Here is a 26,752-nt window from a genome sequence, read left to right as displayed (position 1 = left end):
GCAAGCTCCTAAAGCCACTAGCACATAATGCCATCAGCATTCTTCCATATGCTGGAGAACGGCTATTTACGTCACCAAGGATCATTTGTGATTTATGAGAGTAAGAAGAGTGGTGACAGGGTCCTTAAAAGCCTGGTGGATTACATCATCTCCAAGAAGAATGCATCTTGCTCAAGGGAGTCATGGAGAACTGGGCTACCAACATCATATCTGAAAAAATAAAGGAAGACTCAGCAATTTCTTTTTGAAAAATATTGTAGTTTGTTGCTTCTAAAGTAGAATTGTTGGGTTGTCTACCAGCCTGGGTATCCAGATGGAAAGTTGCATGGTTCTCATTAAAGAAATAAGCATGATCTAAGGGGAATCCTACAATTGCAAGAAGGCCCAGTGACCAGTTTTCCTGCTCCTGTGGACTAATGAGAAATTAATGTCACTTTATTCTTTAGGAAAGGGGAGGATGTTGATGATTTCTCTCTTACTGCAGTGATTGGCAAACCATGAGATGCTGGTTACTGTACATCATTAGTTGGAGGGTAAAATGATCCTGAGACTATGAAATTGTGTTTGAGGATGGTTTCAACTGTGAGGGCACTGCAAGCATGAGATATGAGTATATACTCGGTCTTATGGGATCGTAGATGCAAGTAAAGGCATCCTTCTGGCGATGTACCCTGGGTAAATATTGCATTTTGAGAAGCGTAGATAAGGGTGAAGCTGAGCCATTGTGCCATACAGGCAGCATGTTGAGAATGAGAATTTGTCAAGAACAAGTCATGAAATTCAGAGTTTTGTGGCAACATCATAGTGCAAACTTACATATTATAACCATCTTGCCACATTACTATAAAAAAAATAATAAAGCACAACAAGTAAGGCAGCGTCTTTGGTTCATTCATTATTCAAAAATCTGATGGCAGCAGGGAAGAAGCTGTCATTTATCTGTTGTGTGCTTGTCTTTAGCCTCCTGGACTCTTATCCCAATTGTAGCAGAGTGAAGAGGACATAGCTTGGGTGGTGGGGGTCTTTAAGGATAGAAGCTGCTTTTTTTAAGACACCACCTTGTGTAGATGTCCTGGATGGAGTAGTCTAGTGCCTGTGATGTCGCAGGCCGAGTTACAACACTCTGGAGTTTATTCTAGATCTGAGAGTCGACGCCTCCGTACCAGGCAGTGACAAAACCAGCCAGACTGCTCTCCAGGGTACACCTGTAGAAGTTTACGTGAGTCTTCGGTGACATACCGAATCTGCTCAGACACTTAAGGAGGCCCTCGGAGATGTTGACACCCAGGAATTTGAAGATTTTGACCCTCTCTACCACTGTACCCTCAATGAGGACTGGATCATGTTCCCCTGACTTCTGTAGCATAGCATGCTGGTACAGTGCCAATGACCTAATTTCGAATACTGCGCTGTCTGAAAATAACTTGTACATTCTCCCCGTGTCTGTATAGGTTTCCTCCAGGTCCTCCAGTTTCCTCCCACACTTCAAATAAAATGTACTGTGGATTTAGGTCAATTGGGTGTATTTGGGTGGTATGGGCTCATGGTCCGGAAGAGCCTGTTACCGTGTTGTATGTCTAATTTTTAAAAAAAATTGCTGGAGACAGTCTCACAGCAGGTTACACAACATCCACAGGAAGTAAAGTGTAATCAATGTTTTGGGCAAGGGCCCTTTGTCAGGTATATGAAAGCTAAACCTTTGTCCTCTATCTAAAAGGTAATCCTGGTCGACACCTTTTGCACAGTTTGCCATCTATATGGAGTATTAGATGTAAACAAATGGGTATTTTCATTCAGCTTTGATTGCAGAAAAACATTTCAAGATGCAAGGAATGGTCATTCTTTACTGAGAGCAATGTGCAAAGTATGAAGTGGAGTTCACCTCTCTGACTATGGTGAATGGTCCTTTAAATAACTTCCGATGCTGAAGATCCAGCTGCGCTGGGTGGGTCACATCTCCAGAATGGAGGACCATCGCCTTCCCAAGATCGTGTTATATGTGAGCTCTCCACTGGCCACCGTGACAGAGGTGCACCAAAGAAAAGGTACAAGGACTGCCTAAAGAAATCTCTTGGTGCCTGCCACATTGACCACCGCCAGTGGGCTGATATCGCCTCAAACCGTGCATCTTGGCACCTCACAGTTTGGCGGGCAGCAACCTCCTTTGAAGAAGACCGCAGAGCCCACCTCATTGACAAAAGGCAAAGGAGGAAAAACCCAACACCCAACCCCAACCAACCAATTTTCCCCTGCAACCGTGTCTGCCTGTCCCGCATCGGACTTGTCAGCCACAAATGAGCCTGCAGCTGACGTGGACATTTACCCCCTTCATAAATCTTCGTCCGCGAAGCCAAGCCAAAGAAAATTGCAAGCCTTCAGTATTAGTCAAATGTGGTTTCCCTCATGTTAAAAGTGTCAGGTCAGACAAAAACACACCTATTTCAAATTTTGAAGTTGAATTCTATGAATGTCATTTCAGCAAAATGAATACAGCGAGAGGGAATGAGAAAATCTTGGATGAAATGAACATTCAATTATAAATGCTCTAAATGTCGCTAAGAACACCACTACTATTAAAAAAAAACCCTGCTGACCACAATAATACAATTTTCAACTTCAGGCCATTATTTTCGGGTTGACCAGATATGTTTCTAGCCCATTCTATTTTATCAAACTAAAAGAATACATTTTATGCCAATTGAAAGTGCACCACATACACATTTCCAGCTAGTTTCCTGGATTCTTTGTTTTGAATTTTAACTTCTGAAATTGATACTTGGATACTGTTTAAGTAAATTAAGAAAAGGTCTTCCACCAAAGTGGCAGAACAAGTCACATTTTTAAAAAATTGTTGCTGTTAATCAAATGTGATATAAACAAACTGTAAATCTGCAAGCTGTGAGATATGACATTTATCTAGTTGGTGACTGCAATGTGATAAGCTATTTGCATCCTTATCACTCAGAGTTTTGCAGTTCAGGTCACTTGAAGGTTACGTATGACACAAATCCCTCTTGCTTAGCCTTGAATTTGGCAAATATAAGATTGACTTCAGCAGAGCGTTAATTGGCCAGGAAGAATCTATGCAGGATGAGACAGAGTCTTGGACTTTAATTGGGTTATTTACTCCTTAATGGAGTGGAGTAAATTTAGAATCATGAAAACTGGTTATATTTAAGGCTAAGAACATATTCTTTTCATCCGCTGATGATAAACTGTTCAAAATTAAATGTTTCCAATTGACCCATTAGATAATTTCAACTTAAAAAAAATAACTTTGCATGCTTTGGTAGGTAGTTCCACATTTTATTTGTTTAAACTGGACTCTAGTCAGATTTACATTCTGACTCCCAAGTGAACATTCCAAGTTGTAGAACAAGCATACTGAAATAACTCCCATAGTCAAGAAGGAAATAGTGCAACTGATCCATTATGATGGCAGCTAAAACAACAATATCAGATACATGATTAGCAATATTGCAACATCTCTCTGACCAGAAAATGATGAATGATGAAAATAATGCATGAATCAGATTTGTGGTTCACAAAACACGATGGATGTAAATGTTATGCACTGAATTCTATTGTTAGGGTAATACTTTGAACATTATATTCCGTCAATAAAACTTTTAATCTAATTGATGGGAAGGGTATGATGGATGAAAGAGAAATACTTGGGAATTCAATATAAATTATACTAGTAGGATCATGTCAGGCAGATCAGGCAGTTTTCTAACGTTTTAGGATGCATGCATGCAGAATGTATAGTCATGAGGGTCAACAGTCATAATGATTTATCACTAAAATATCACTAGAAAGAAAGACAATCTCTTAAATTTTTACCTGCCTTGTTCAATAGGATCAGTTTGGTCTTGAATAAAGTTGAGGTCATCATTCACTCTCAACTTACCCCCACCTTTCCCTATTATTCCTTCAGTGAATAGATCTTGCCTGTTCCTGCTTTATCAAGCAGACATCTACATCTGTGAGTAAAGCTCCACTTCCTCAGTTAAAAAGCTGCATCTGATTGTGCTAATAAAGCTCCACTTCCTCAGTTCAAAACCGGTGTCAAATTGGGCCAATTATTTGAATGACTCGCAGCAACAGGGAACATAACAGTAGGTCCTCTGAAGGCTTTGAACTGTGATTTCTTCAAAGGTGAACCATACTCTATTATTAGGTGATTTCCAAAAAATTACCAAATCGCTGATTTCCTAACTTGAAATGCATCGCTGTGACAGGAGAATGCACAGGATGGAGGATTGGAAGTGATAAAGAGTAAGAGGAAGAAAAGTAGACAAAAAATAATGGCAAAAGGATATGGAAAAGCAGAACTAAATTGTATAACATAACATAACAATTACAGCACGGAAACAGGCCATTAGGCCCTTCTAGTCCGCACCGAACCAAACACCCCTTTCTAGTCCCACCTCCCTGCACAATGCCCATAACCCTCCATCTTCTTCTCATCCATATACCTGTTCAACCTTTTCTTAAATAATACAATTGACTCCGCCGCCACTATTTCTCCCGGAAGATCATTCCACACGGCTACCACTCTCTGAGTAAAGAAGTTCCCCCTCATGTTACCTCTAAACCTCTGCCCCTTAATTCTTAACTCATGTCCTCTTGTTTTAATCTTTCCTCCTCTTAACGGAAATAGTCTATCCACATCCACTCTGTCTATCCCTTTCATAATCTCCTGAAAGCACTTTGATAAGATATGAAATTATCAAATCTTATTTCAGATTTTGGACAAAAAAACACATACAATTTAATATTCAGCAAATCAGCTGATTACACATGCTGATAAATTTTTGCTCAATTATCAAAATCACAGTAACATCAAGCTAAGGAGGACATCATTTGCTCTACCCCCGCTCTGTTATTGTCAAGTCTTCATCAGAGGTATCTAATCAGTTTACACTTATTTTATTTGTCTTTCTTGTGTAAAGGACATCTACTTTCTGGAGGTAGCTGTTTGGAAGTTGACGATTTTTTATCGGAAGATAAATATCACACTTTCTTAAAATGTGGGATTTCTGCCTCTTGCTATTATTTTCTGATATTTTCTTAAATTTTGCCTCTGAAGTGTAATCTGTGGACATTTGCCACCAACTCCCAAAGTTGTGTGTGCCACATGAATTTGAGCATAAAAATTGAGCCAGACATTTCCATAGAATCTGAAGTTTGAAGTGTTAAATCAAAAGTCCTGTGTATGCTTTCAAGTGTATGTAAAATATCTAACTCAGTGGTTTTCAAATTGCTCCGAAACTCACAGTCCACCTTAAACAATCCCTATGCCATAAGTGCTCTGTGATTAGTAAGAGATTGCTTAAGGGGGTATGTGAGTGGGAAGGGAAGGTTAAGAACCACTGCTCTAGACCCAATTGTTACTAAAATATTTTGCTTGAGAAAAATGGTCATTGACCCATTTCCTTTGGAGTTATGAAACCGTGTTATATGTTATATGTTATATGGCGAGCTCTCCACTGGCCACCGTGACAGAGGTGCACCAAAGAAAAGGTACAAGGACTGCCTAAAGAAATCTCTTGGTGCCTGCCACATTGACCACCACCAGTGGGCTGATATCGCCTCAAACCGTGCATCTTGGTGCCTCACAGTTTGGCGGGCAGCAACCTCCTTTGAAGAAGACCGCAGAGCCCACCTCACTGACAAAAGGCAAAGGAGGGAAAACCCAACACCCAATCCCAACCAACCAATTTTCCCCTGCAACCGCTGCAACCGTATCTGCCTGTCCCGCATCGGACTTGTCAGCCACAAACGAGCCTGCAGCTGACGTGGACATTTACCCCCTCCATAAATCTTCGTCGGCGAAGCCAAGCCAAAGAAGAATGAAACCGTGCACATAACGAGTCAATTAGGTATGATTAAAACAGTGGTTTTCGATCCTTTTCTTTCCACTCACATACCCCCTTAAGCAACCCCTAATAAATCCATAGAGAATGCTTAGGGTGGAATGTGAGTTTAGGGGGGCAGTTTAAAAAACACTGACTGACTCCAAAGAAGAACAGGTAAGCTGTTGTCGCAGCTAATATTTGAGAATGAGAATTTATTGTTATGAACATATTATGAAATTTGTCTGTGCAAACATTTATATAAACCACTTTACAAAATAAATAAAAATAGTACAAGAGAAGGAAAAAGACAAAATAAGGCAATGTCTATGGTTCATTCAGGAATCTAAAGGCTTGTGCTGTTGAGTGTTCATCTTAAGGCCTCTGTGCCTTTTTTTCTGATGGTAGCAGAGTGAAGAGAGCATAGGTGGTAGGAGTCCTTGAGCATAGAGAATGCTTTCTTAAGACCGCCTCTTGTAGATGTCCTCGATGGAGTGACATTGCAGGCTAAGTTAACATCTCTGTGTAGTTTTTTTTCTTGTCCTGAGCATTGGCACCTCTGTACCAAAGAATGATGCAACCAGCCAGAATGCTCTCCACAGTACACCTGTTTTTTTTTTAAATCATTCATTCAACTGCAAAATAAAATTATCTGTATATTCACACATTTGTACTTGGGGAGACGGTTGTGTGAAATTTGGTTGCTGTATATTTTAGATTACAACAGTGACTACACTACAAAAATGCAATTTACTGTAGAACACAGTGAAATTAGTTAAAAATAAGTAAGTATTGGTCCTTCATTTTTCCCTCTAATTTTTTCATGCTATGGAAAGAAAACATAGATTTTTCCTTCTTTTACAGTATATATATATTTTTATATATTTATATATATATATATATATATATATATATATACATATACACACATACATATTAAACATTATAATCACAGGAGTAATGGAGTGATGGAATTTAATCTCCACTGACAGAAAATGATCTTCACAGCATAACAGAAAGGTGCAATTTTTTAACATTTACATGTTGATTTAATTTATTCCAAAGTCTCTTGATTTTGTAAGGATAGCGACATGGTTTGCGTAGTGGTTAGTGCCACGCCAGTACAGTGCCTGTGATCAGGACCAGAGTTCGAATCCCGCACTGTCTGTTACAAGTTTGTACGTTCTCCCCATGTTTGAGTGGGTTTTCCCCGGGGGCTCCTGTTTCCTCCCACCATTCGTAATGTACTGGGGGTTGTAGATTAATTGGGTGTAATCGGGCAGCACAGGCTCGTGAGTCGGAATGACCTGTTACCATGCTATGTCTAATTTTTTTTTAAATTGAAAACAAAATTAAAACCTTCAAGGACCCTGTTTGATTTTGCACACCAGTTTTGGACCTGTAAAATTGGCACCTTCTTCTATGACAACCTGGCTTCTTCCCATATCCCAAACACATCAAAGGTTAACTCACTGCTCTAAATTACTCCGACTGTAGGTGATTGTCAAAAGAGTCAAAGGCAAGTTGGTAGGCATTATAAAAAAGGAATACAGGGAAATAATAAGTGTAGTGGAACTCAGAGGATTGTTTTGCTTTGGGGTTGGCGATGATGCAATAGGCTGAATTGCCTCTTTCCATGTTGTAAGAGATAAATAAAAGGTTCTCGAGTAACAATATTAACTTTGTGTTTTACCCAAATATATGCAATTCTTTTTTAATATCCATTACTTACATTTTGTTTTATTATAGTAGTTTCTTGCAGAATTGTTCACAGTCAATTTAATAAAATAAGCACTTAGTGTGCTAGCATTTTACCTCAGCACATATTCTACCCTCCTCTCTCTAATTTAAAGTATCTATTTGAACCAATAGGTCTGTGTGACTGCAGATCTATGAGGCGAGGTTGATTGGATGGGATGTGTGGGATCAGACTCTTCAAATATCTGTGTTTTGACAGCACTTCTCACTGCAAAGTGGTTGTTTTTATAATTCATCTGTAGACAAATATCTTGTTCAAATGATGAAAACTGCAAAATCTCTTTTGTAATTACCTGCTGGTCAATTTAAGGTCAATCTCATAAAATAAAAGCCAACCAACCTAATTTCTGCAGTCTGCCTCAGAAATGAGGTCATCAGTAAATATATTTTTGCAGTTGCAATGTAAATAATTTGTGTGTCATTACTTGGATGGGATGGTTACAGACATCAAGTTGAGATTTTATTTTAAAATACAATTCAATACAGTTCCATTAAAAAAAAACAGGGAAATAGCTATTAACTCTTAATATAAATCTATATGGCCAGCTATTAGTCTTTAATCAAACCTATGTTAAAGTGACCATATAAGACTATTGTTTAAAGCTCCCTGAAGTGGTTTGTTCTTTTCTAAAGGGCAATTTCTTTAGCTATTGATCGTGAAAGTGATATCACACTGGAAGGTGTATTGATATGGTATTAGTTTACATGGCAGTCTTGAGAATCATCACTGGCTAATCAAAGCTGCTATCTGAACAATGCTCTGAACGCAGTACACATAAAATCAATAAAGACGATTAAATGACATGTACAAAATGAATGAAAATTAAATATATACCATTTCCCGAACATAACTGCAGCACTACATGGATCAGGCATATTAAATCTGCTCGCCGTTTACAATGAAAATAAAGAGCTACAATTAAAGTCATGCTACTGGCTCCAATGTTCTTGTTTAAGGATTCAGGAAAGAGTTCGTATTGCTCTAAATTTTCTTAATTATTGAGCATCATATGCTCTCTTATTTGAATAGATAAATCATTTTTTTTTAATATTCAAAAGTTCCAATATATGTCTAAAGAGTTAATTTATATAGTTTTGTCTGGCTTACTGCCAACACTTTGACAACTTGCCTTAAGAAAGACCACCAAGATTAGTGGTGAAAAATTACCACTGAACAATATAAATCTTGGAAGCTTGAACTTTAAGTATCGGCATTAATGATTTGTCTATTATTTTATATGGATAACGACAAAACTACACCTTTGAAAAGGGGGAGGGATAATCTAAGAAATCCTTTTGATGTCCTGTTCCTCAGAGAAAATGTCCTCTTTGCAAGTCTGTCCAAATTCCCTGCAACTTCACAAAACACAACAATTTTGAAGCTTCAGACAAACAAATGAGCTGAAAGTAGATTCGCTGATTCTATTGATAGTGAAAACTTTACGTATTACTAAATTCCATGCTCGACCATTAATGTCTTTGCCTTCAACTGGCTCTGCTCTAAACCATGGAAATTCCCTCATTGAATTCATTCAATGTCCTTAGCTTTTTGTCCTCTTTTTAAGGCACTTCTTAAATTTTATCAGCTTTAACAATCCTCAAGGGTGGTAATCTCGGAATTGCTGCCTGTGCCACGTGCCAAAGAGAGTATGAATAGGAAGTTGTGGCAAATGAATCTGTGGCTAAAGAATTGGTGCAGGGCGCAGGGGTTCAGATTTCTGGATCATTGGGATCTCTTCTGGGGAAGATCTGACCTGCCAAAATGACAGGCTGTACCTGAACTGGTAAGGGACCAATATCCTGGTGGGTGGGTATGCTAGAGCTGTTGGGGAGGGTTTAAACTAGTTTGACAGAGGGGTCGGACCAGAATGAGAGTGCAGAGAAGAGAGCAGAAGGTTAAAGTCATGATGTGATGCATTCTGGGTTTGTGAGGAAGGACAGGCAAGGGACAAAACATAATAATATTCAGATAGGAGGTGTGAAGTGTGTCTGTCAACACTAGGCATGTTAGGAATAAAGGAGATGAACTTAGAGCATGGATCAGTACGTGAAACTTTGATGTTGTGGCTATTACAGACTAGAGGAAGGGCAAGGTTGGCTGAGGCAGGTACAGGATTTAGGTGTTTTAAAAGGATTAGGATGGAAGAGAGGGGGAGTAGCATTACAGGTCAGGGATAGGATCATAACTATAGAAAGGCAGGATGCTGTTGAAGGAATGTATAATGAGGTGTTGGTGAAAGTTAGAAATAGGAAGGGGAAATCACTTTACCAAGGAGTAGTCTACAGGACCCCAAATTGCCCTCGGGTAATGGAGAAGCAGATAAGCAGGCAAATTTTGGAATGGTGCAGGAAATACAGGGCTGTTGTTATAGGAGTCTTCAACTTCCCTAATATTGGCCGACCCTAACTGCAAGAGGAATAGATGGGGCTGAATTTGTCAGGTGTGTTCAAGAAGGATTCCTCACACAGTTGTAAGAGTGACCACAACTCCCTGAGCTTTAGCATAGCTATGGATAAGGATAAAAGCAAACAAAATAGGAAAGTGTTTAATTGGGGAAGGGTTAATTATGATGGTATGAGGCAGGAACTAGTGAGAGTAAATTGGAAACAGATGTTCATAGGTGAAAATACAGAAATAATGTGGAGGAAGTTAAGGGACCTCTTGTGCTGGGTTCAGGATAAGTTTAGCTCACTGGGACAGGGAAAAGATAGTTTGCAAAGGGAACCATGGTTGATGAAACAGTTGAGGCAGCTAGTCAAGCAGATGAAGGAAGCATTTATTAGATATAGGAAGCAGGAAACAGGAAGGGCTCATGAGAAGTATATACTTGCTAAAAAAGAGCTTAGGAGAGCTTGAAGGAAACATGAGAAGGCCTTGGAATGTAGAATTAAAGAGACTCCCAAGGTGTTCTATGTGTATGTGAGGAGCAGAAGGATGACATGAATGAAGGTGAGCTGCTAAAGGAAAAGGCTGGCAACAGGTGCCTGTAGGGGGAGGAACTGGTTGGAGAGGTCCTACTTTACTTCAGTATTCACAAGAGGAAAGAACCTTGATCAGAGTAAGGTTGAAATAGAACAGGCTTGTTTGCTGGACAATGTTGAAATTAAGGAAGAGGAAATGTTGGATTTTCTTAAAAACATTAAGATTGATTAGTCCCCGGGGTCGGTCTCGATATACCCCAGGTTGCTGTAGAAAATGAGGGAAGAGATAGCTGGTGCAATGACTATGATCTTTGAGTCCTCTTTGGTCACAGGGGAGGTGCCGGAGGGTTGAAGAATGGCAAATATGGTCCCTTTGTTTAAAAAAGATAATAGAGAGAATCCTAGGAATTGTAGACTGGTGTGTCTTGCGTCAGTGGTGTGCAAACTTTTGGAGAGGATTCTTAAGTGTAAGTTAATGTAAGCATTTGGAGAAGTACAGTCTTCTCAAGGATAGTCAGCATGGCTTTGTGAAAGGAAGTTCATGCCTGATGAGTCTAAATGAATTTTTTGAGGAGGTAACAAAGGAAATTGATGAGGTAGGGAGGTAAATATGGTCTATATGGATTTTATTAAAGCATTTGACAAGGACCCCCATGAGAGACTTGTTCAGAAATTAATGAGGAATGGGATCCATGAAACCTTGACTGTATGGATAAAAAATTGGCCTGCATGTAGAAAGCAGAGAGTAGTAGTGGAAGGAAAGTATTTTGCCTGGTGGTCAGTGACTACTGGTGTTCTGCAAGGATCTGTTCTGGGACCTTTGTTCTATGTGATCTTTATAAATGACCTCGATGAAGAGGTGGAAGGATGGGTCAGTAATTTCCAGATGATACTGTTACTTTGGAGAGTGAATGAGCAGAGGGTCCCTGGGCTCAAAATCCATACATCCCTTAAGGTCACTAAGCAGGTTGATATTATATTTAAGAAGCCCTATGCGATGTTGGTCTTCATTAATGGGGGAATAAGTTCAGGAGGAGAGTGGACATGTTGCAGCTCTACAAATCTCTGGTGAGACCACACTTGGAGTATTGGGTTCAGTTCTGATCACCTCATTATAGGAAGGATGTGGAAGCTATGGAGAGAGTGCAGAGGAGATTTACCAGGATGTTGCCTGGATTGGAAAATAAGTCTTATGAGACAAGGTTAGCAGAGCTAGGACTTTTCTCTTTGGAGTTTAGAAGGAAGAGAGGAGACTTAATAGAAGTCTACAAGAAAATGAGAGTCTAGATTGGGTTGACAGCCAGCACCTTTTTCCCAGGGTAGGAATAGCAAACATTAGGGAAGATTAGGGGAGATTATCAGGGGTAAGTTATTTAAAAAAAAAACAGAGTGTTGCAGATGCCTTTAATGCCTTGCCAAGATGCTCATGAAGGCTGAAACAATAATGACATTAAGAGACTCCTAGAGAGGCTCATGGATGGAAGAAAAATAGAGGATTACAGAGTAGGGAGGATTTAGTATTTTCTCTAAGGAATATATGAGTCAGTACAGAATCAAGGGCCAAAGGGAATGCATGTATTTTATGTTCATGTTTGGTCTTTTGTATCAATCTTTTATAAAAGTTCTGTGTTCAAATCACCCTCCAGAACACCAAGAAAATGTTTTAACTCAGGTGATTCTGCACTGTCGCGGACACTGTCCTTCTGATGTGACTGCAGAGACTTTGTTCGGCATTCCTACAAGCTAGAAAATACACTTTTGGAACAATTTGGAAGATAATAGCAGAGCTGCCATTGGTGCAGACTGAGGAGAGTGGAGACACAGTGCTGCTCCGAATAGTTCAGTCGTCAGCTCTTAATGACCTCTGACTGTGTGGCTCGGTATGACAATAACCCCATCTACAAATATGCTGATGCTACCACAGTAGAGGGTTGTAAAAGAAAAGTGATGAGTCAACATACAGGAGGGAGATTAGTGCCATTTCTGCCCACATGTCCATGCTGGCAATTTACTGCCAATGAATGGTGGGAGGCGACTAGAGCACTCGGGGAAAACCCACGCAGATATGGGGAGAACATAGAAACTCCTTACAGACAGTGCAGGATTCAAATCCCTGTCCCGATTGCTGGCACTGTAAAGGTGTTGAGCTAACCCCTATGTCAACAGTGCTACACTAAATACAATTTTAACATAACGTCCCAACTCCTATATTCAACCCTTCGATTTATGAAGGCCAATATGCCAAAAGTTCTCTTAACAATCCTATCCATTAGTGACTCCACTTTCAGGGAATTATGTATCTGTATTCCCAGATTTCTTTGTTCTACTGCACTGTTCAGTGCCCTACCATTTACCATTCTTTCTTAGTTTGTCCTTCCAAAATGCAACACCTCACACTTGTCTGCATTAAATTCTATCTGCCACTTTTCAGACCATTTTCCAGCTGCTCAAGATCCCTTTGCAAGCTTTGAAAACCTTCTTGGTGTCCACAATGCCTCCATTCTCACGCTGCTGCCATTAAGCAAGAGGTATAGGTACCACAAGACTCACAATAGCAGGATCAGGGACAGCAGCTACCCCTCCCCATCAGACTCCTCAACAGCTACCCCTCCCCATCAGACTCCTCAACAGCTACCCCTCCCCATCAGACTCCTCAACAGCTACCCCTCCCCATCAGACTCCTCAACAGCTACCCCTCCCCATCAGACTCCTCAACAGCTACCCCTCCCCATCAGACTCCTCAACAGCTACCCCTCCCCATCAGACTCCTCAACAGCTACCCCTCCCCATCAGACTCCTCAACAGCTACCCCTCCCCATCAGACTCCTCAACAGCTACCCCTCCCCATCAGACTCCTCAACAGCTACCCCTCCCCATCAGACTCCTCAACTGCTACCCCTCCACCATTAGACTCTTCAACAACAAACTCAATCAGGGACTCAGTTAAGGACTTTTGTGCACTTTATTGATTTTTTTTATTCTCTCTGTGTTGCACAGTCAGATTTTTTACATTTGTTATCTATTTATAGTTCTTTATTTGTATATGCTATGTACTCTTTTTGAATTACCAATAGTAGTAATTCTGTTTCACCTGCAGGAAAAAGAATCTTAGGGTTGTATATAATATCAAATAGGGTATCTGAAAAATCTGATTCTAATACTGGCTGTGGCACACAGGCTTTACACAACATGTTAAACGAGCCAACTGTGTTTTTATTTAAAATCATACAACTGTGAAGGTCCGTGCTCAAGATGGCAGTGCCTGTGCTCAACAGAAGCCACGAGAGATTGCAGATTCAGGGGACAAGCAGACCAGCAATGGAAAGAAAACACTTCTTTGAGGACAAGACAACCCGACAGGATGGTGACCATGACGGCGGACCAGCAAGGGGTTCTGCGAGACTTGCAGTCGGGGAACCTGCACGGCTTGCAGGAGATTGGCTCTTGGAAACCAGGTATCAGAGCTAGGTTTTGAAAGGGTTCTCAGGCCAAGAAGGACTTCTGAAGGGACTTGAGCACTGAAGACGGCCTGATCGTGTTGGAGGTCTGTCTTTGGAGCTCAAGCTGCCGAGGAGTAGAATGGGGTCTGTGTGGCTGCAGAGACTGCGGGAGTTGGAGGAAAATCCACGGACACTCAATGACTCTGAAGGGACTCTCTTTGCTTCTCTTTCTATCCTACTCTATGGGGGACCAGGTGACACTAATGGCAACATCAGGTAGAAGGCGATTTCATGTAATGCCCACCTCACTGACAAAAGGCAAAGGAGGAAAAACCCAACACCCAACCCCAACCAACCAATTTTCCCCTGCAACCGCTGCAATCGTGTCTGCCTGTCCCGCATCGGACTTGTCAGCCACAAACGAGCCTGCAGCTGACGTGGACTTTTTACCCCCTCCATAAATCTTCGTCCGCGAAGCCAAGCCAAAGAAGAAGACATGTTCAGTATTATTACATGACAATAAAAGAATCTAGAATAATCAAAGGGTGAACCAAACTAGTTTTCCCCCAATTAATAACAATATATTGTTTTTAAATCTTCAATCTGATCCAGACCTTTGCTGTGTACAATTTCAACAAATGACGGAATATAGATTTGTATCCTTGGACTAAATATATTAGTGAGGTGTTAAGGAGAATGTTCAACCCAAAAAGCGAGTGTGTATTAGGTATCCCGACAAAAATTCCTTACCAGTTAGAAAGTGTTATTGGCAAAGGCAGGGGGCTATATTACACATTCTTGCATTGGGCCTGATGCACAGTAAAGGGGAACTGACAATGACAACAAACAGTAAGCAATTTTTTCCAACAAACTTTCCAAAAAAGATTTATTATGTGCTTGATACTGAACAGGAATAATGAGAGAAGTGGCAAAGCACACAGTAAAGGGGCCTCAATTTGGAAAGGTTTAAGAAAGATAACAAGGTGAAGAGGCCAGAAGGAAATATTAAGACTGGAGGAGTGAACAGTTATGGTCCTTTTCTTGATGATGAACAGAGAAAGTGGAAGACATTGTGCAGAGCAAATCAGAACAGGCAGATAAACAAAGGGAGGGATAATATATTCAATATGTCATCAATTTTGCAACCATGTTGTTTGCATAATGACAACAAAATATATATATATATTTTTGCTTTGTTCTTTTATGATGATTCACATGTAAATTTCTTGTTGATTACTGAGTCAGTAATAATTTGCATGAATGTGTGTAGTATATATTACCAAACACTAGTTGTACAAAGATCAATGAATGGAAAAAAAAATGTTTTGTTGGTGATATTGCGATATTTGTTGAGAATACTGGTCTGCCCAGAAGTCTGGACTAATGATCCAGAAAGAATTTGAATTCCACTGTGCAATTAAGGATGTAAGTTCAGTTATTTCTTACAATGTGGAGTAAATGGTAGGGCTTGGGGAGTGTTGCAGAACAAAGAGCCTTGGGAGTAGTTACCAAATTCCATGAAAGTGACAACAGAATGATGAAGAAGATGTTTGGCCCAGTTTCCTTTATTGATTAGAATAACTGATGGTGGGGCCTGGGATTAAAATAACTGATGGTGGGGCCTGGGATTAAAATAACTGATGGTGGGGCCTGGGATTAGAATAACTGATGGTGGGGCCTGGGATTAGAATAACTGATGGTGGGGCCTGGGATTAGAATAACTGATGGTGGGGCCTGGGATTAGAATAACTGATGGTGGGGCCTGGGATTAGAATAAATGATGGTGGGGCCTGGGATTAGAATAACTGATGGTGGGGCCTGGGATTAGAATAACTGATGGTGGGGCCTGGGATTAGAATAACTGATGGTGGGGCCTGGCATTAGAATAACTGATGGTGGGGCCTGGGATGTTATGCGACAACTGTGCAAGATGTTGGTGAGGCCACATTTGGAATATTGTGTCCAGTTATGGTCATCCAACTATAAGAAAGATAACATCAAACTGAAAAGGCTGCATAAAAGTTTCAAGTATTGACATTCTTGAATTATGAGAAGGTGGACAGGCTAGGGAAACACAGCATAGCGGTTGGTCCAACGCTTTTACAGTGCCAGCAATCAGGGTTCTGATTGAGGAGTTTGTATTTTCTCCCCTTGTCTGTGTGGGTGTCCTTCAAGCACTCTGATTTCCTCCCATTGTTCAAATCATACTGGTGTTGTAGGTCAATTGGGTGGCACAAGCTCATGGTGCGAAAGGACACGTATGTCTAAATAAGAAATAAACAAGGCTGGGACTTTTCTCTCTGGAGTCCAGGAGGCTGAGTGGGAATCTTGTTCTGGTTTCTAAAATAATTATGGACAGAGATAAGGTAGATAGTCCCAGTGGTTGTTTTCCAGGGTTGGTGAGTCTAAAACAAGAAGGCACAGATTTAAGGTGAGAGGTGGAAGATTTGTAAAGGATCTGAGGGGCACCTGTTTTCACTCTGGTGGGTATAGCAAATGAGATATGCAGTGGTAGAGATGGGTACAGTTGTAACGTTTCAAAGACATTTTGACGAGTACGTGGATAGAAAAACGTTCAAATGGATTAGGTCCAAACACAGGCAAATAGTAACTTGATGAACGGCTCAGAACCATAATGTCAGTTATATATCTTTACCTCCTGTGGATGCTGCAAGACCTGCTGAGTTCCTCCAGAATTTTTGTGTTTTTAACTTCAATCACAGATCTACAGACTTTTATGTTTCACCATAAATAGAACTCCAATGGGTTGAAAACTTAGCTGACATGGACAGATTAGGCTGAGAGGTCTGTTTCTGAGCTGTAATACTCTCAGAGTCCATGACCCTTGAATGGAGAACTAGTAAGCATAATATTGATAATGCAGTTATTAGATAGTTGTATAAATCTTGTTCCACTCTCTCCATCTGTCACATTCTCCTAACCCTTTCCAGTACTGCTTTCAGAACAGTATTTACTGCCAGATGCATTTATCCCCATTCCCCAGCCTGTTTGCCCATTCCACCTTTCCCTTTTTAGTCTATTCAGAATTCTATTTCCACTTGGCACCTCCTGACCCCTTCCCTTATTTTTATGCTTGCCATCTCCTCTTCCTACATTTGACTCAAGATAGGGTCCCAACCCAAAAGTTGATTTATCATTTTCTCTCCATCAATGCTGCCTGGCCTGCTGAGTCCCTCCTGCCTCACATTGTTTGCTCAAGATGACACCATATGCAGTTATTTCTGGTGTCTCTGTTGTATAAATCCATCTGATCCACTGATAATTTTTTAGGGAAGGAAATCTGCCTCTTTCAACATGTTTGCTCCAGACACACACCACTATGCTTCACATTATGCCCTCTGAAAAGGCCCAGTAAGTTATTTAGCTGTTGAGCAATCAGGGACATAAACGATCCTATGATATAAAAGAAAATTACTATCATGTATTTCCATTGTAGGATTCCCAATAAGAATATCTAGTTAATGATATTGAAGGCAACATAAATATTTCTTTAAATAAAATTCACCAGAGGAAGAAATTCAAGTGAAGGCTTTCTGTTTTTCCAATAGAAAGTTCCATTCTCTCTGTTTTTGTGACTGTCAGGCTCTGATTTGCCATGCCAAAACCGAAGAGCTGCCATTACAATGCATTGCCTTAGGCAACTTCTAGTTATTTGTGGCATGTGCCTCAGATAAGCATTGGGTTCCTCAAATGTGCAAATCAGTTTCCAATTCTTACTCTGCAGTCCCAAATGCTAAATACAGATGCAAATATACAGAGCATTGCCATACACAATGCCAGTTGTATGTGACAATGAGAAGGCATATCACTAAAAAGTCCATATTTACATGGGTTCAGAAAATGAGCTATGTTGCTCAGAAGAAAAAAAAATAACCCCCCCCCCCCCCCCACCCCCACCCCCACCTCCACCTCCATCTCACTCCTATCATTTGGTTCCACTTGACCAGTTAGTGGTGTTCCAATGCAATATTATCCTCTGGAGACAATTAGAACATTGCAGAAGAGTATAAGCCCTTGAGTCCGTAATGTTGTGCTGACCTTTATAAACCTATGCTACAGTTAGCAGTATTTAAATTCTATCTATTAAGACACAAAACAGCAGTGTGCCAAGTCTTCTTTGATTGCTCCTCTCAGAAAAATGTGATGTCTCCAACCTTAAAAAACATGTCAAGTGTGAGCTTGGGATGTTCATCTACATAATGTCATGCATCATTCTAACTCGGGTGCATATTGCCACTTCATCACCATTGGGTCAAAATTCTGGAACTCCCTTCTTTACAGCACATTGGGGGAAGGTTCATCTCTGGAGTGCTGAAAGAAGGCACTACCATTTTTTCAAAGGTAATTATAGATGGAAAATAAATGTGGTGGGCAAGAGACATCCAAATCTAAGGAAGAAAAATAATACTTAAGATTAAATCCTATTGGAACCAAAGCCTCAGGAGAAGTTAGGGTTTTTCATTTTCTTCTAAATTTAAAAAAAATAATAGATCCAATAACAACCAAGACAGTGAGGTCTGTAGCTGTGATATATTTCATTGACATTAAGTTATTTTCAAATGAGTTAATGTGGGTATTAAAACAATGTGGGTTAGAAAATCCAGGCTCATCTCTATAAAGGAGTTTAAGCTGCTCTTTATGGAAAAAAAGAGCAGTCAATAAAACTGCAAAATAATAATCAATTGCCATTTGTGATGGCAAGGCTGACTGTGGGTGCAGATCACTGTATATTACTGTCATTGTGTGATGTCGTGCAGTACAGGCAGGCAGCACAGTGGAAGACAAATGATACTGTATTCAGAGGAACTAGAAAGCATTTAGTCGTACCTGTTTCCAGTGTAACTGAACATGAAGTAATGTCAATACTGGTGTCTTCTGGATACACATGACAGGATTATGAGGAGAAAGGGCTAAATTAATCGAAAAAGGCTCCTCTGACAGCCTTCATTACTGCGAGGCTATTTCATGATAAAGAATATTGTATTTCCACACATCTTTTCTCTTTTCGGGTGACTGTCAATGAATATATTTATGCATTTTATTTGGAGTGGTGCAAAGCAGACGTATGTTGCTGTCCAATTGAATTAATCTATTATAAATTATATCCATGATGGAATTTAATAATTTCATTAACATCCAAATAGCAAGCTTTCAAATATTGAATATGTGAAGTAAGAACACAATGATAGAGGAAACTCAGCAGTTCAAACAGTGTCCTTTATATAGCAGACATACCTTAAGGAAAGGCTCAAGTCCAAAAATGTCAGTTATGTATTTATATCTTTCCTACATCAAGGGCACAATTTGATTTGCTGAGTTTCTCCAGCATTGTATTTTAACTTCAACCAGGGTGTCTGCAGACTTTTGTGGTTTACTCCTGAATACGTGAATATTCTAAATCAGTCAAAATACAACATACGACGGTAGAAAATAAATAATTTTTCTACCACTAAGTTATTTATTTTCATTTTGATCTTGCCATCAGGAATACAATTATTATCTTGCCCATTATCCTAGCTATGGAATCATTTGGATTTACAAAGCTGAAATCAATAGCAGGAGAATAGGACTACCAAGTACATGAGTACTTTGAAACATTCATGCTACACGTGCTGGCACATGACAGTCAATAAAATTTAATCAGAAGAGTAATGAAGCTACAGAGCTTTCAGTCTTAATTTGATTCTGTCAGGATGTGAAGCTGAAAATTTAAGTTTCCAAGCCCATTATGGACATTTCTGATTTTTGAATTGCCCTGATTTTATGTATTGCTAGACCAATAGCTCATGTCTTCACATACCCTTGCAGTAATCTTATTAATCACAGCCATGAGAAAGCTTCATTTCGGATAGTTACCAGAATTCAAAGACTTAAGTAAAACAAAACTAAAAGAGAAAGCAATCCCACATTTGCAATGTTCTGAAAATATTGTGTCCATCAATATTTTATCCATTCATCAACGACATGTGTTATTGTGTACAGAAATTTTTAACCATTGGATAGCAAAGAAACAGAATGCATAGGATCTTGATCAGGGTGAGGTCAGAATAGAACATACCTGTGTGCTGGACAATGTGGAGAAGAAGAGGGAGTGTTGGATCCTCTTAGAAACATCACGGTTGATAAGTCCCCAGGCCCAGATGTGATATAGCCCAGGTTGCAGTCGCAATGATCTTTGAATCCTCTTTGGCCGGAGGGGAGGTGCAGGAGGATTGGAGAATAGCAAATGTAGTTTCCTTGTTTAAAAAGAGTAGTTGGGAAGATCATGGGAATTTTAGGCCAGTGCGTCTAATGTCTGTGGTGTGCAAACTATTGGTGAGGATTCTTAAGGATTGGATCCATGAGCATTTGGAGAGGTACAATCTACTCAAGGATGGTCAGCATGGCTTTGTGAAGGCAAGGTTGTGCCGCACGAGTCTAATTGAGTTTTTTGAGGAGGTAACAAAATAAATTGATGAGGATAGGGTAGTAGGTGTGGTATACATGGATTTTAGAAAGGTATTTGACAAAGTCCCCCACAAGAGGCTCATCGAAAACGTCATAGGGCATGGGATCAGTGGAACCTTGGCTGTGTGGATTTTTAAAAATGGGCTTTCAGGAAGAAAGCAGTATTAGTAGATGGAAAGTATTCTGTTTGGAGGTCAATGACTAGTGGAGTTCTGCGGGAATCTGTTGTGGGACCCCTGCCCTTTGAAATTTTTATAAATGACCTGGATGAAGAGGTGGATGGATGAGTCAGGAAGTTTGCAGATGACACAAAGGTAGGTGGAGTTGTGGATGGAGCTGAAGATTGTCGAAGGTTAAGTGAGGGTGTAGACAGCATGCAGAGTTGGACAGAAAAGTCAAAAATGGAGTTCAATCCAGATAAGTGTCGGGTGATGCATTTTAGAAGGACAAACCAGAAGGCTGAATACAGGGTTAATGGTCGGTTACTTATGAGTTCAAATCCATACATCCCTCAAGGTCACCTCACAGATTGATAGGATAGTCAAGAAGGCCTATAGGATGCTGGGCTTCATTAATGGGGGATTGAGTTCAGGAGAAGAGAAGTCATGTTGCAACTCCACAAATCTCTGTTCAGACCACGCTTGGAATATTGTGTTCAATTCTTGTCACCTCATTATAGGAAGGATGTGGAAACCATGGAGAGGGTGGAGAGGAGATTTACCAGGATTTTGTCTGGATTGGAAAATAAGTCATGAAACAAGGCTAGCATAGCTGGGAATTTTCTCTTTGGAGTATAGAAAGATGAGAGGAGACTTAATAGAGGTCTACAAGATGATGAGAGGCATAGATAGGGTTAACAGCCAGCACCTGTTTCCCAGGGTAGGAATGGCAAACACCAGAGAAAATATGCACAAATTAAGGGGAGGTAAATCTAGGCGACACATCAGGGGTAGTTTTTTTACACAGTTGTGGGTGCCTGCGATGGTGGTGGAGGCTGGAATATTAAGGATATTTATGAGACTCTTAGACCAGCACATGGATGAAGAAAAAAATAGATTAAGGAGTAAGGTGGGTTTAGTACTTTTTTAGGGATATATGGGTTGACACAACATTGAGGGCCAAAGGTCCAGTGCTGTGCTGTAGTGTTCTATGTTCTATATCTAAAATCTTCAGATCATTGAGTAAAATGATTTATTTTATTGCAGAATTTTATCTCAAAATATATTATGAGCACTCTTTTAATAGACTCAAACCTTTATGGGGGATCAGTCAGTAAAAGAATCCTGAAGGGGATGGAATCAGGATATCTTCCTTTTATCTCTGCTGAGATTAATGACCTCATCAGGTTGGAATGCAAGTATTAATAGTTTGCCTCAAGCTCATTAGCTTCATTCCTCTGGACACCAAAGATGGAATTTAACCAAATTTATTGTTGCTGATCAACACTCAGCTCTCACAAAGGGTCTCTGACTTGAAACTTTAATCTGCATTTCTTTCCACGGATGTTGCCTAACCTGCTGGGTGTTTCCAGTATTTCTATATTAGTTCAACATCCAGTGACATCTGATCAAAATATCACATTGTGGTGGTCAACCAAAATAAACAAACCTTTCTCTCACGATGGAATGTTGTGCTAAAAATCATTGGTTCTTTTAACATCGGACAATGGAAGGATACCCAGAACTTGCAGAGAACTGTGCATCATTTATAAGAAATCATCCCCAAGTTGTCCATGAAGAGTTTTGTGTTAAATAATTAGTGCTGAATATATTGAGACAGAAAAAATCTATGTTGAACTGAAAAAAATATTCAGATGGACATTGGAAAATTTGGTGAAGTTTGTTTAAAGGTAAACAAGAAAACTGGAGATGCTGAAAAAACTGGAAAAACACACAAAATGCCTGAGGAATTCTAAAGGGAGGCAGCATTGATGGAAGGCAATAGATAGTCAAAATTTCAATCCTTCTTCAGGGACAGCCTAAAATAAGCAGATGGCCAAACAAAAGAGGTGGGGGTTAGGGGGATGAATGAGGGCTGGAGGCAGGGTCAATGCCAAAATGAATATTAGAGGGCGACATTAGCATGTTAGAGGAAGGCTTGTTCAAGCAGGGGAAGGGGAGTGCTAGACAGAACCTACCTATCTACTGGGCGGGGGGGGGGGAGTGTGTGGGGGGGAATGCTAGCCCGGACCTACCTGTCAACTAGGGTGGGAGTGCATTTGATGGTGGTGCACTGTCAGTCAGAAGCAAACACACAAAACCAAAAGACTGTACAACAGTCTTTATTCAAATTAAACCTCCACAGAGCCAGCTGTGAGGAGAACTGCTGTAAACTCTGAGAGTGTCTTAGAAGGGTCGGCTCAGGCTTATATCCCGGAGGGTGATTGACTTCCGACCGGGTGAGACTTGGTCTATTCAGGTCGGCTGATTGACAGCCGGCCAGGTGTTGTCTTGTCCCCATGCTCTTCTGCAGGTACAGAGGTTTCCCCCTGCAGTAGGCCAGTGGTTTACCACCACAATGATGGAGAGATGCAACTGTTGGAGAAGATGGACCTGGTGTTAGAGAGTCAGGATTTGATTCTGCTGCTGGGGTGTTGAGCTTTACTGCTGGAGTCTATTTCTTGAAATAGGCATCAAGTGTGGTTTGTAGAGTTTTTTTTCTCATCATACATGGCCGTAAATCCCCTGGTAGATTTAGAACACTACAAATAAATTACAGGTGTATTAGGATTTTTTTTACGTGAACCTTGGAGGTGAAATCAGCTACAAAGAAGCATTTGTTCATTTCCCAGCTGCCTTTAACCCAAGGAGGCAGTAAAGAGTCACCAAACTGTTGGTTCATGAGTCACTTGCGGATCAGAAATATAAAAGGATAAAATACTGTACAAGTGTGATGTTTGAATCCGTACTTTTCAATATTGAACCTGTTCCCATACTTGTGATATGTGGTATGCTACTCATGATGCTGAGCTATTGGCAATAACACACGAGAGTATCGTACAGCATATTCTCTTGCGACGCTAGCTTAACCTCACTCGAACCAGACGTTGACGGCATTCTACTTCTGGCTGGCTTGTCAGTTCGTAAGTATGAGTTATTTGAAAGTTGGATATTTTTCAGCCCAGGGACTGTCTGTAGAGTGAAGGTGCCAAGGTGTAGTGAGAACATTTGTTTTGTGGGCGGTCCAGTTAGATATCTCATAGATAATATATCATGTAAAGGGTAGTGGAGAGTTACAGAGAGAGATCAGAAGGTACAAAGTAAAGGCAACATAATTTTATAACTGTGAGGTTCACTCAGGTAACAGTAGGAAAGAAATTGTCCTTGAATCAGGTGGCACATGATCTCACACTCATGAATCTTCTTCCTGTCTGGAGGTAGAAAAGGAGATTGTGGGCAGGGTGGGTTGAAAGTAAATACACTGGACAATGAAGATTTTTTTTTGCATATAGATTTTTTTTTGTATAGATTTCAGGCTGGTTATCATGAAAATTACCTTAAAAATTTTCCAATCATGTACTTTTTTTTAAGCTATAGCCTATTTTTGAGATTTCCTGTCAAAATTTTAAGTTTACTTCAAGCATACAAAATCATGAAGTACAACATGTCATTGAAAATGTATTTTCTGCATTTGCACCTGGATTTCTTCCTGCTGATCTTGGTGCAGTCCGTGATGAACGTGGTGAAAGGTTTCAGCCAGACATTGCGACCATGGAAAAGCAGTATTAGGGCAATTGGAATCCATCAATGCTAGCTGACTATTGTTGTACACTGACACGAGAGGGATCAGATGGTGAGTACAAGCAAAAATTAGTGGCAAAACTTATTTAGGTCAATTGAAATAATGGAATGTGTCAGCATCATTATATAATTAAACATGCTAAATTCAATAAAAGTTAATTTAATGTTTCTCCAACTTCCTATGCGATACAGCAAATCAGAAATTATCTTTCTGTTCAACTATCATAAACCTTTTGGAAAAAAAAATTGTTCTCTAGTGATATTAATAAGAATTGTAAGTGATATCTCCAAATGGTAGAAGGAATGCCACAAGAGCTGTAGAGAAAGAAAACTTCATGTTGTTGGAGAGGGATGCAAGCTTGGTATCCTGACTACAAAGTGAGAAATTAAAAGCAAAATGCTATTTATTTTCTTTATTAGCTCTCACTTCAAAGCATTTTTCAATGCTGTTTTGTACTGTTAGACTTTGCTTTCTCAAATTGCTCCCACATCTCTCAAACCCCATCACCACAATCTTCCCGCTGAACAGCCTATTCCCCAACAGGTCATGTGTAAATGGTCTAAAGCTATTTACTTGGATCTGATTTTGGAGTAAACCCCGGGGTGTTTGATCTCAGAGCTGATTGGGGCTGTGAAACAAGAGATTGGGATCAGACTGGTGCAAACAGCTGATAAAATCTCATGCTGATTCAGACAAAATTCAAACCCTGTATGTGTAATAGGCAGGCAATCTATTACCACCTTACTTATTTTTCTTTGTAAGTTTATTGTCCAACGATTACATAGGTGTCTCACACACTATTTCCAGACTAAGAGGGTGAGAAATTAACCTTTTGCCAAGTACTTGCTAATGTCACTCTGAATGAGCTGTTTGTGGCTCGCCAAAGCATGGTTCCTCCCAGATAGTCTTGCACGAAAGTGTGAGTTGAGTGCAGAAGAAAGTACAGTGGAGAATTACTATCCACAGCACAATAAAAATACATGAAACAGACAGTCTGAACAAAATATCTCCCAACATATAGATCTGCTATGGTCTACGGTATATAACTTATATATTGTTCAAACATAAGCAAAGAAAGAGAAAATCTAAGGTTTTTTTTAAAAAAAATCAGTCATTTCATGATTCTTATGCCAGTTCTTTCCTTTTTTACTCCACCCTGAACATTTGTGTAATGAATTAAATTGTTGCATTGTTCAGCCCATAGTAATCCACTGCCTCATACTTCCCATTTAAAACATGTTCCTACTTCTTTTCTTTGAATTGCAATTCCCACAGCAAGAAACACAATGTATACCATACTGATTAGAGCATTATACCACAGTTACAGGTCGATGTACATTGCAGTGTACAACACAAAGACCATTGAACTCAGCAGCTCATGTCTGTTTCACAGAAGATATTTACAACATTTGTTTTGTCTGCCCCACTCAATTCAGAGACTGCATAAGAAGTAGTATCAGGAGTAGACAATTCTGTCGATTGCCCCTGCCCCACCATTGTGCCTGGCTTATCTTTAACCTCAATGCCACTTTCATGCACTAACCGCAAATGCCGAGGACAATTAATGTGGTCATAGAGGCTGCTCTTAGTGGAATTACAACTGATGGCATGGAGCAAATGTTAGCGCTAGATTCCCATACACCTGACAATTACCAAACAGCTCCAGAATTGCAGGAAGCTGCTGTGAATGAATTTGATTGCCTGATTTCCTTAAACAAGTAAGTCTGCAGATCCTGTGATTGGAATTTAATACACACAAATGCTGGAGAAATTCAGCAGGTTATGCAGTATTCTTTGTGCAGCAAACAGACATAACCTACATTTTGGGCTTGATCCTTCAACAGAGTAAAAGCATTTGCCTAATTCTTTGCAACATAAATAATGCTGCGTGCTAGCTGGGTTTCTTAAAAAAAAATGCGCGCATTAAACCCTGATTTATTTTGCATTCAGAAATCAATCAGTCTTTACCTTGAATATTCTGAGTGATTGAATTTTCATGATCCTTGCAGGTAGAGAATCCTGAAGGTTCGCTGTGCTCTGGGGGATCTTCTTCCCAATGTCCAAAACTTCTCTGAACCTTAACTGAGTTTATAATCCTCATTCCTTTCACCACGTCCATCTTTGCTACCTTTCCCATCTTTTTCTCCCTTCTTTTGTTGTTGCAATTATTGACCATAGACTCCAGACTCAACTATTCTCATGTTCTCCTGGTTGTACCACATTTCTACTCACTACCTCCTGTAAACTTGAGCTCATCCAAGCCTCCAAATCAGTGTCACATTCATCAGGTAGCATGACAAGACTGAAGTAATATGGACAGGCATCTTTATTCATGTATTCAAATCTTTATTTTCTAGAAAGGCCAATGTATGAATGTCTTCCTAATTTGTTTTTATCTGCATGTTAACATTTTCTGTTTCATGGTAATGTGCACCCCGTCCCTCTGAAAACCAGAGTCTTTGAAACTCTTGTCAAGAAAACAGTGAGGTGAACTCACACTTTTCCATGTTCTGTTTTTCCTGTGTGTCATTGCCCATATATTCCTGTGTGTCGTCGCCCATGTAC

The 26,752-nt window shown here is 40.0% G+C and overlaps 1 long non-coding RNA gene across 1 annotated transcript in view; it reads left to right on the top strand.

Moving 5' to 3' along the window:
- The first annotated feature begins 15,278 nt into the window (after positions 1–15,278).
- LOC138761967 (uncharacterized) overlaps positions 15,279–26,752 on the top strand; it is an 88,627-nt gene continuing 77,153 nt past the window's right edge. Inside the window, exon 1 of the long non-coding RNA XR_011356663.1 lies at positions 15,279–15,403. This is a non-coding gene — a long non-coding RNA (uncharacterized lncRNA). The remainder of the gene's footprint in view (positions 15,404–26,752) is intronic.

Source organism: Narcine bancroftii, chromosome 4 (assembly GCF_036971445.1).
Source record: "Narcine bancroftii isolate sNarBan1 chromosome 4, sNarBan1.hap1, whole genome shotgun sequence".
In the NCBI taxonomy this organism is placed as follows: domain Eukaryota; kingdom Metazoa; phylum Chordata; class Chondrichthyes; order Torpediniformes; family Narcinidae; genus Narcine; species Narcine bancroftii.
The sequence above is the reverse complement of the archived record's forward strand: the minus strand, read 5'-3'. Positions and strand labels throughout refer to the sequence as shown.